This window comes from Chrysochloris asiatica, unplaced genomic scaffold (genome assembly GCF_000296735.1).
Source record: "Chrysochloris asiatica unplaced genomic scaffold, ChrAsi1.0 scaffold00056, whole genome shotgun sequence".
Classification (NCBI taxonomy): domain Eukaryota; kingdom Metazoa; phylum Chordata; class Mammalia; order Afrosoricida; family Chrysochloridae; genus Chrysochloris; species Chrysochloris asiatica.
Genome location: NW_006408574.1, coordinates 1,458,939 through 1,469,912, shown reverse-complemented (window position 1 = coordinate 1,469,912; position 10,974 = coordinate 1,458,939).

Sequence of the window (10,974 nt, the reverse complement as noted above, 5' to 3'; positions counted from 1 at the left end):
TCCAATGCAATATGGCGAAAACACCCATACCTGGCCTGCTTCAGTTCCTTCCATGTGGGGACCTCTCCCAATTCATCACTTACCAGACCTGAGGTATCCTTCCACCTCAACCACCTGATTACCTCAGCAACCTCCTGACCCATCTCACCTCCTCACTCCCCACACCATGCTGTCTGCTTACCCCACCCGCTTTGTCCTCAACAGCCACATCTGGGCTTCCTCCTCTCTGCCAACACTGCAGCCTTCTACTACCTTCTACCCACCCACTCCCACCTCCCTCCCAGACCACTGCCTTCTACCCACCTACTCCCATCCTGCTCCTGACAACTCCTGACACCTGGGTAGCACTTTGCCCTCTCCCAACCTTCAATGGCTATACCTGTTAACCTACTAAACCCCTCCCCCTACTCCTTCCTCCCACACCTGTGTCTACTTGTGGCCCATCCCTCCTCCTCACTCCTACACCCTCCTCACCACTACTGATCACCTCCTGACCCCTCCCGTGCCCGCTCACCAGACCTGCAGGCCCCCCTGTCTGTTACCCCCATCTGGGAAGTCTCCAGGGATCTCCCACCTCGGCTTCATGATCCCTCCCAGCTCTCACTCCCACACCTGGACTGTGTCCTCACCTTCCTTACCCACCCCCGTGGACCTACCCTATGGACAGGTACTCAGGAAATGACCAATTCACAAAGTTCTGAGCCACACTACTCTCGGCACTCAGAAGATGGATACACCCCAAATGTCCACCAGCAAATGGATGGATGAACACAAGGTGGTCCCCCGATACAATACCAGTTAGACACTGCTGCTGACTTCAACCTGCCTGAGCCTCCAGGGCCCTGGGCTGAGGAGCAGAGACATGGCACAGACAGCTCCACGTTTCCATGGAGATAAGAAACCCAGAGCCATCATCCCTAACCACAGGGAGCCAATCACCAATTACAGAGGTCAGGGGGCGGGGCCACGGAGAGAAGTGCTTCCTGTGCCGGGGGGAGGGGGGGGGATAGGGGGAGGGCGGAGGTGTTTCTGGAAGTAGGTATGGTTCCAAACGAATGTGAAAGTACACAAAGCCCCTATATCAGGAATTTTATTCACAGAGACACTGCATTTATTAAATGCCAAATGCTAACCAATTCAGATAATAAAAAGTATAAAGGATAAGATGGACAGCGAGAATACTGACAAAAGACCCTAAAAAAGTCCGACTAAGGTGCGGAGAAAGGCTCTGACTCTGGAGCTGATGCTCCCTGGCTCTGTGGAGGGAGTACGCCAAGTGGCCGGGCCTCAGTTGTCCACACTAGTGCTGGGGATGGTGGGGGACAGACACCAGCACTGAGGATGGGGGACAGACACCAGCACTGAGGATGGGGGGACAGGCACCAGTGCTGGGGATGGAGGGTACGGGGCCACCTCAAGCCCGGTGGCCATCCTGCTGTGGAGATGCGGCAGGAGAGACACTGGCCGCCATGAGCACCTTTCCTGATGCGTTTCCAACAAGTGAAAACATTCTATCACCATGAAGCCCCTTCCCAAGACTTCCAACCCAGGAAGTCTTTCCCGAGAGCAGTCCACCAGTGGTGGGGTCTGAGATTCCTGTGAGCTCGGGGTCCTCCATGGGTGACACCATCCTGTACACTCCCCACAAGCTGGCGTGCAGGCATGCAGAGCTTCCAACACTCGTGAGCTCTGCTTCAATGTCCTTCAGGTGATCCCACAGAGCCAACAGAAACTTGACACATGTCTTCACTCATGATAAGGCTGAACAACTCTGGGAGCTGATAGAAATCTTCCTTGTAATTATGCAGTTACATGTCAGGATGAAGGAGATGGCTCTGGAGTGGGCCAGATACAGAGCAGTGTCAGGGGGTTTTCCTGCCACACCACCCTCCCAGGGTACCCCTGCAAAGAGCTGGGTCCCTCTCTCGGCCCAGTCCCCCTATGACTGTCCGGGCAGTGGTAAGCCTGCTCACCAAGCAGAGGGCAAGCAGAGAGCCTAGGTCCCAGGGAGCTCTCCACCAGTAGTCTGACAAACTCATTCCTCAGGAAGCATGAATTAAGTCCCTATCTGTGCCCTGATAGAAATGATGCTGGCGATCACATAGAATTTTGCAAGACCAACAACTTTTTCATTGCAAATACATTTTTAAACAACTTATAAGGTGACAATACACATAAACCTGACCCGGTTGAATACACAGAAAGCAAATTGACTATTATATTTGTCAGAAGAGATGGGTGTAAAGCTCCATATCATCAGCCCAAAAAATGCCAGGACAGATTGTGGAACAGACCATCAGTTGCTCATATGCAAGTTCAGGCTGAAGCTGAAGAAAATTAGAACAAGTCCATGTGAGCCAAAATATGATCTTGAGTGTATCCACCTCAATTTAGAAACCATCTCGAGAACCAATTTGATGCATTAGACACTAATGACTGAAGACCAGAAGAGTTGTGGGATGACATCAAGAACATCATATAGGAAGAAAGCAATCGGTCATTAAAAAGACAACAAAGAAAGACTAAAATGAATGTCAGAAGAGGCTCGGAAACTTGCTCTCCAGCAGAGATGCTAAGAGGAATGGAAGAAATGACTGAGTAAAATAACGGAAGGGAAATTTCAAAGGGCAGCTCGAGAAGACAACACCAAGTATTACAATGCAATGTGCAAAGGTGTGGAATTAGAAACCCAAAAGGGAAGACTATGTCAGCATTTCTCAACCTGGAAGAGCTGAAGAAAAAAATGCAAGCCTCTACTTGAAGTATTGAAGGGTTCCAGAAGCAAAATATTGCATAGCTCAGGGAGCATCAGAAGAAAATGGAAGGAAGTTACTACACCAAAAAGAAATGATCCATGTTCAATCATTTCACGAGGCAGCAAGAACTGGGGTTACTGAAAGAAGAACAGCATTGTGGGGAAACAAGACAACCGGAATTGACAACACACAAACCGAACTGTTGTAACAAACTGATGCCGCACGGGCGGTGCTCACTCATCTGTACCAAAATCTCGAAGACGTGTGACCAACTGATTGGAAGAGATCCAAATGTGTGTCCATTCCAAAGAGAAGCGACCCAACAGAATGCAAAAACCATCTAACAATGTCATTAATATCATACGCAAATACAATTTTGCTAAAGATAATTTTTAAATGACTGTAACAGTGCATCACCAGGGAAATTCAAGCCGGATTCAGAAGAGGCCGTGGAACGAGGGATATCGTTACTGAGGTCCCATGGATCTTGACTGAAAGCAGAGAATATCAGTAAGAGGTTTACTTGTACTTCCTTAACACAGGCTTTAATTTGTGTGGCCCATGACAAACTATGGATAACACTATGAAGAATGGGTATTCCAGAATGCTTGACTGTGCTCATGAGGAAACTGTATATAGACCAAAAGGCAGCTGTTCGAAAAGAACAAGGGAGTAATGAATGGTTTAAAATCAGGAAAAGTGTGCACCGGGGGTGTATTCTTTCACCATACTTATTCAACCTGCATGCTGAGCAAATAATCTGAGAAGCTAGATTATATGAAGAAGCATGTGTCATCAGGATTGGAGGAAGACTCATTAACAACCTACGATATGCAGATGATACAACCTTGCTTGCTGAAAGCAAAGAGGACTGGAAATACTTGATAATGAAAATCAAAGACCACAGCCTTCAATATGGATTGTATCTCAATGTAAAGAAAACAAATATTTACAACTGGACCAATAAATAACATTAGGATAAATGGAGGAAAGATTGAAGTTGTCAAAGACTTCATTTTCCTTGGAACAACCATCAACACTCTTGGAAACAGCAGTCAAGAAATCAAACAATGTATTGCATTAGGCAACTCTGCTGCACGAGACCTCTTCAAAGTGTTCAAGAGCAAAGATGTCAGTTTGAGGACTAAGGTGCACCTGACCCAAACCATGGTATTTTCAATAGCTTCATATGCATGCGAAAGTGGGCAATAAGTAAGGAAGACCGTAGAAGAATCTGTGCATTTGGACTGTGGTATTGGAGAAGAATATTGAAAGTACCATGGACTTCCAGAAGAACAAACAAATCTGTGTTGGAAAAAGTAGAGCCAGAATGTTCCTTAGGGGCTCAGGTGGTGAGACTTCGTGTCTCACACTTCGGACATGTTATTAGGAAAGACCGGTCCTTGAAGAAGGACATCATGTTTGATAAAGTGGAAGGTCAGTGAAAAAGAAGAACCGCCCCAGTGACATGGATTGGCACAGTGGCAGCATCAATGGCTCACAGTTGTGTGGGAACCAAAACATAGACCAGCAATGGGCTAACTTTGTTGTAACGAAAGCAAAACAACAATTGTGAAAACAACACAGACCAAGGCAACTGTTTGATTCAGTTTTGCATCCGGGTTGCTATGAGTTGGAACTGGCTGGACAGCACCTAACGCTGGAGAGCACACGGTCTTGGGGCAGGGTGAGGTGTGCCTGTGTGGTCATCACAGCCCAGCACACAGGAAGCACCGTGAATACCAGAGCTGAAGGACACACAGTGCTTGTCCCCTGCCCCAGTCTCCCCAGGCTCAGAGTGTGCCAACGTGCTGCCTGATCCTCAGTGCCCCATAAGGGGCTGTCCTCGCACTGCCCATGGTCTGAGGAACAAGGATGACACATGCTGCTCAGCCCCACTACGGGGTTCAGGATCGGAAGCTGGCTTCTACCCACACCTCCTGCGGTAGGTCCCAAATATGAGAGGGACCAAGCAGAGCTGGAGGTCAGACTGTGGGGACACAGATTCTCCAAGGGACTGCCTGAGCCCCGCGCCCACCCTGCCTCCTTTCTGCTCCCCAGGACATTCAGCCCCCCTACATCTCTGTGTGACTGCTTTCCTCCTGCAGGGGGCGCCCCTGACCTCGTTCCTCCAGCGAGATCTCCGTGTGTGGACCCAGGGTCTGCTGAACCCCAGAACAGACCCAGGCTCCACAGCCCCCACCCTTCCACGGATAGAAGGGCCCCTTTTCTTCCCACAGCCTGTTACTCTTTATGATGGCCACGGGGTCCACAGTCCCCGATTGACCCCGGGCAGTGTGTCCGTGCCTAGAGGAGGCGTGAGGGTGTCATATATCATGCCCTGTGGACTCCACCTGCTCAGGAAGGCTGGGGTTCCTGTCTGACCCCTGACTAGATTGGAGGCCTGGGATGGCAGGCCTTCACTGAGTGATGCACCGTGCCTACAACAGTGTCTTCACCAAGAGGGCTTCTTCATAGATGACTTTTAAATGAATGAACCCAACCAGCACCTTCCCCCATATCTGAGTGGTCTGGGGGTCCTCTGCCAACTCTCAGGGATCTCTGTTCTGTCCACTGGATGGAATCTGAACCCCCTTTACACATGGGAAATAGGTTTCCTCAAGGGCAGCAGTCACTGAGGGGTGGGGCAGATAGCTGCTTCGTGGAGGAGAGGAAAAGAAATGTGAGCATCCATCCCACCCTGTCCACAGAGCTGGGCTCTGGATTCTAGCAGGTTGGCCCTCACCTCACCTCTCAGAGGAGCGAACTGGCACTCAGAGAGGTAAAGGGACATCCCCCAAACTCACAGCTTGTTGGTGGAGGGTGAGACACTCACCTTTGGAACAGCAGGCCCGGTACTACTGGGTGGTGGTGAAGGTTCTGTGGGTTCCAAGAACATGTTGATATAGGACAGATGATCCTCCAGAAAGATGGGCCCCAGACAGTCTAACAGTTTCTCCAGTCTGCCCATATGGATGGTCCTCGTCTCTTCAAGATCCTGTTCTGACCCACGGACTCACTGGGGTGGGACAGAGGCAACCCTGTGACAAACCAGGTGGGTCAGAGTCCTGCAGCGAGACATAGGACACACATACCTCCAGCAGAAGATGAAGCTCAGCTTTCAAAACAGAATTTCAGTGGGGATGACTCGGATATAAGAAAGTTCCATTTCGTGTTTTAGCTAGTAAAAATGTTGATGTTGTTATTAAGTGCTATTTAATCAGTTCCGACTCATAGCGACCCTGTATAGGGAAATGAGGCCAAGAGGGGAAGTGACTTTCCCAAGGTCACACCCGGAGCCCCGCCCTGTGTGGGGGCGTGCTCCATGCTGCTTCCCACCCCTGCATGAGTTTGTGCGTTAGCTACATGGGACCCCAGCCCACAGGTTGATAGGGGCTCTCTCACATCCCCCTGCTGACCTAGATACTAGACTGACCCCTGTTGTTTAGGTGGGGACACTGGGAGACTGAGAAGCACAAGGTTAGGGGATGAGCTGTGTCTGAAGCTGACTCTGGCTGCCCCAAGGCCTCCCCGGGTTCTGTGGAATAATGACTGAGTCTTTCCCTGCTGCTGGCCCTGGGCAGATTCCTGCCTGCTGTAGGAACCCTGCTGTGTGTCCTCAGACACTGACCCCCCAGGACAGACCTTCAGGAGTGGGGTGCTGGGGAGAACGATGTGTACATTTCAAGTTCGGGTCCTCGAGCCAGACCGCTTCCCAAAACAGCTGTAGTCGTCACGGGGCCCCAGCAGTCTGTGCCCGTGGCTGTGTCCCTGCACCGAGCTGGTCCTGGGGTTAGGGTTCATTGTCATTTTCCCCAATCTGCTGTCAGGGTGGCTCTGAGGTACAGATGTCCCTGAGAAATGGAGTCACCTCTCAGACCCTACCAACCATTCAGAATCACCTTCCCTAAGTCATCTGTTCAGATCCTTGGGGCTGTGGGGGTCTTGGTCCCTTCCCTGGATCTTCAGGCATTCATTCGTGGCTGGATCAGGGTCCACCACATCTTCATGTCTCAGAAGCCCCTTTAGTGTACAAGGGCCGTGTCCAGCTGGGGAGGGAGGGGGCTCGCACCAGACATTCCCCTCAGAGTCAGGAGCAGAGTGGGTCTCACATAGCACAGAGGGGACATCCTGGAGCCCAGATGTCGGACACTTCTGGGCTCTGACCACTTGACTTTGAGCAAACAGTTGACGTCTCTAAGCGTCTGTTTTTTCACCTGTAGAATGGGGTGTTTCGTGAGGCCTTATAGGGGCACCTCCATTTTCACAGGTCCTGGTGTGGTGCCGTGGGATAAAGCACTGGACCGTAAGATCTGTTTGAACCACAAAGTTGGTGGTTCAAACACATCCAGATGTTTCTTCATCTCTGGGCCAACACCACCCGGTCAGTGAGGCACCTGCTGAGGTCAAGATTAGTACCCTGGGTGACACACTGTGGCATCTGGGTGATGGGGTGGTGAGCACACATCTTCAAGTACCCACCCCCTCTAGCCCCCACCCCAGTTTCCCACTTGGAGCAGCCAGAGGAAGCTTAGTTCCCCTGCTTCTGCCTCCTGGCATCTGTCTGCAGTCTCCCCCTGGTGTCCTCCCAGGGCAGGCTTTTGGTCAATCACAAAAGTTGTGTGGTCCCTGGCCCCTGTCCATCCCAGCTTCTAGCCCAGGTGGAAGTGTCTGAAGACTTGAAGTTGTCCAGAGCAGGGACAGAGACAATGTCTCACCTCCTACCCTCAGTGAATTGAAACACGACCCCTCAGGTCCCTCCTGGTCTCGTGTTGTGAGGACAGTGAGTCCCACTTACCCATTTTAGAGGTGCTGAACCCTGCGGTTGGACACTCACCCAGGTGTGGGGTTTCTCCCTTGGTGGAGACGCCTCTGGCAGCCACATTGCAGCCAACGGGGGGGGGGGGGGGGAGTTCTCCTTGGTTTTGGAGCCAAAAGGTCCCTGGATGGGGCAAGTGGCTTGTACGCCTTATTCACCTGAAGGTTGGCGACCCCAGGACTCCAGTTCTGGAAAAGGCAGGGTGTGTCTGTGGAGGGACAGGACAGCAGACAGCTGGGCATCGGCGGTGTTCTGTCCTGGTCAGGCTGGATCTCACCCTGCCACTCCGCCAAGCTGCCCCTCTGGGCGCAGGGCAGGTTCACCCAGTAACAGCGAAGCCATGGCCCCCCAGACCGTGGACATTGTCCCCGATCCTGGCACCTGGGGTGGCACGGCCGGGGCCTCATCACAGGGAGACTGAGTGCCCGCAGCTTCGGTGCGAGGCCCACCAAGTGGGCGCCCCTCGCAGCCCCGCCCCCGCTTTTGAGCCCCGCCCACAACGGTCCACTCTCATATGGCCCCGCCCCTAACTTCCCGCCCACAGACCCAACTGCCCGGATCCTGGCGCCCCCCACCCCACGTCTGTCCCTAGTCGCCGACCCGCAGTCGTTCGGACCCTAGTCGCTCCCCGCCCCGCAGCCCCTTCCCCCAGCACCGCACGGAGCCCAGGCTCAGAACTCGGACCCACCACCGAGTCCCCGGGCCGGTCATGGCCAGAGGTCCCTTCGCCCCTCCGAGGACCCTCACTGAGGGTCCATCCCAGCTGGACACGTGTCCCCCACGGGCGGAAGGTGCGGGACTCTTGACCCGTGGATCTGAACTCTGTGGGGACGAGGTTCCGGGTGCTGCACCCTGATGATTTCGGCTTTGTTCGGGGGTCAAGATCTTTCCCCTAGTGAGTGCGAGACGGGAGCAGCAACCCTTGGACATTCTGTTGTTGTTGTTGTTGTGAAGTGCCGTCGAGTCGGTTCCGACCCATAGCGACCCTGTACGGTTTCCGAGGGTGTAAATCTTTAAGGAAGTAGAAAGCCTCATCTTTCTCCCGCGGAGCGGCTGGTAGTTTCGAACCGCTGACCTTAAGGTTCGCAGCCCGATTCGTAGCCACTGTGCTACCAGAGCTCCTGTAGTTCAGGGGGAAAACTCAAGACTCAAAAGTTGCAGAGACTCCAAAAAGAAAACGAAAACACTGCATTCTGGAAGCTTAAAGAGAAGGCTGCGCTCGCAACCAAGAAGCCAACAACAGCGGGAGAGGAGACCCCCGCTCCACAGGTGCCCACGGGCCAGGGTGAGGAGACAGGGTCCCCTGTGCGGAACAACATCACTGCCCTGGTTTCTCAGGAGAGCTGCTGTGAGGACTGTGGGTGCTGGAGGGGTGTTGGGAGGGCAGACTGGAGTCCCAGGTGCAGACTCTGGAAGAAATTGCAGGTGGCTTTGTCTAGCAGCTGAGACAGCCTTTGTCATACTCCGGTGACCTGCCTTGGGAGGCAGTGAGCCACCTCCCTGCCCTTGGAGAACGTCCAGGGATCACAGACTTGGCTGGAATGCGCCTGCAGTTCTACGAGTGGCCACGAGGGGACGTCTAGTTAGACTCAGGGAGAGGTGGCCTGGGGTCTTTTTCAGTCCTTCTGTCTGCGCCCCTGGCAGAGCCCCCCCCCAGCCACAGAGCCTAAGTCTTTGCCCTGGATGTTCTGTGGCAGCAGCTGCAGGAAAAAAATTCAGGAGGCCCCGGGCCAAGGAAAGGGCTCCCGGGGGATTGTACTTGCTGGAGGGTGCCCGTCCCCCTGCAGGAGAGGACACCTCCCTGCTCTCTATGGGCCTGACCAGTGGGTCAATAAGACTGCAGGCTGGTGGGAGGGCTCGCCCACTGCCCTCTGTCAGAGGCTCCTGCCAGGGCCTCAGGTCTGTTCTGAAGAGACCTCAGTCCCCAACATCACCGCCTTCTGATGGCCGTTCCCATGACGCTGCCTCTCCTCTCCAGGACCCTCAGAGAGATGCCCACCTCCTTCCTCCCAGGAAGCAGGCTTTGCTGTCATCCTCACTTTCTGGGCATCTGTTGATCACGTGTCATGGTCGGTCTCTGCGGTGACGCCATCCCAGGAGCCAGGGTGAGGACCGAGCCAGCCACAGCTCTTCTCCCCTCCATCCTGGCCACCAGCACCCTCTCCCTGGGGACCACCTCTCAGTGTGGAGGACAGTCCTTCTGGGCAGATGCTGGCCTGTCCTAGGATGCCGTGGCTGGCCCCTAGAGGGTGACCATGGGGTCAGAGTACACTTGCTGGTTCCTGGACAGTAGATGCCGTCGGGGACAGTGACCTCACGTGTAGCCAGCTGCACACTGGCCAGGACAAAGGCTCTCGGGGTATCACCCCAACTCTGAGTCCCGGTCTTCCCTCTCTGGGGCAGGCGGGCTGGCTGGCTGGAGCCCCTTGACTCTCCTCATCCACACAATGTTGGCAGGTTTCTCCATCGCTGGGTCACTGAGGAGATTTCCTGACGTTCCCTGTGCTTCCTGTCCCTCTGGGGTTATTTGTGCTGTGGAGCCATGCCCCACACAAGGGTGGCCTTACGTACCTGTCTGCCCTGACTCCACCTGCAATTGTGGGCCAGTCTGAGGGACCCTGGGCATGAGAGATCCTCAAGTCAGGACCCCTTCTGGCCCGCAGGGTAGCACTAAGGAGCTGACCCCTGCCCCCCTGGAGAAGAGGCACCAGATGAGTAAATCAGCACAGTGAAGCGCAGGTAATCCATCCCTGCTCGACTCACCCCACACCTGTCCACGAGGCTCACATCTGCACTCTTCTGTCAAGAGGTGGACACAACCCAACTGTCCACGAACAGATGAATGGACCAGCCAAGTGTGGCCCATCCACGCAAAGGGATCCCATTGAGCCTTAAGGAATTACATGCTGATGCTACCACACTGTGGATGGACCATGAAGACACAGCTAAGTGACAGAAGCCAGGCCCAAAAGAGCTCGTACTTCCATTGAGAGGCGAAATGCTGAGCAGGTAGACCCGACCCAGAGACAGAGCGCTGGTCACTGATTGCATGAGCCAGGGGAGAGTTCATGGAGAAGACTGCTTTATGGGCACGGGGTTTCCATTCATAGTGGTGACAGTGTTCTGGGGATGGATGCTGATGATGGCTTGACAGGGTTGTTCAGCCATTTTGTCATATGTTTAAAAAAATTTTCAGACAAAACTTTATTTAATGCTAAAACCTACCAATGAATATAATAAAACTCTAAAGGATAAAATGGGTTGGGAAAATGCTAAAGAAAAACCAGAAACCACTCAAGTGAGAGGAAACGGACTGATTCTTGAGCTGATTCTCTCTGGCTGAGGAGACACTTTGGACTCTGGATGGGGATCCACTGAAGCTGCAGAGTAGGAGCTAGC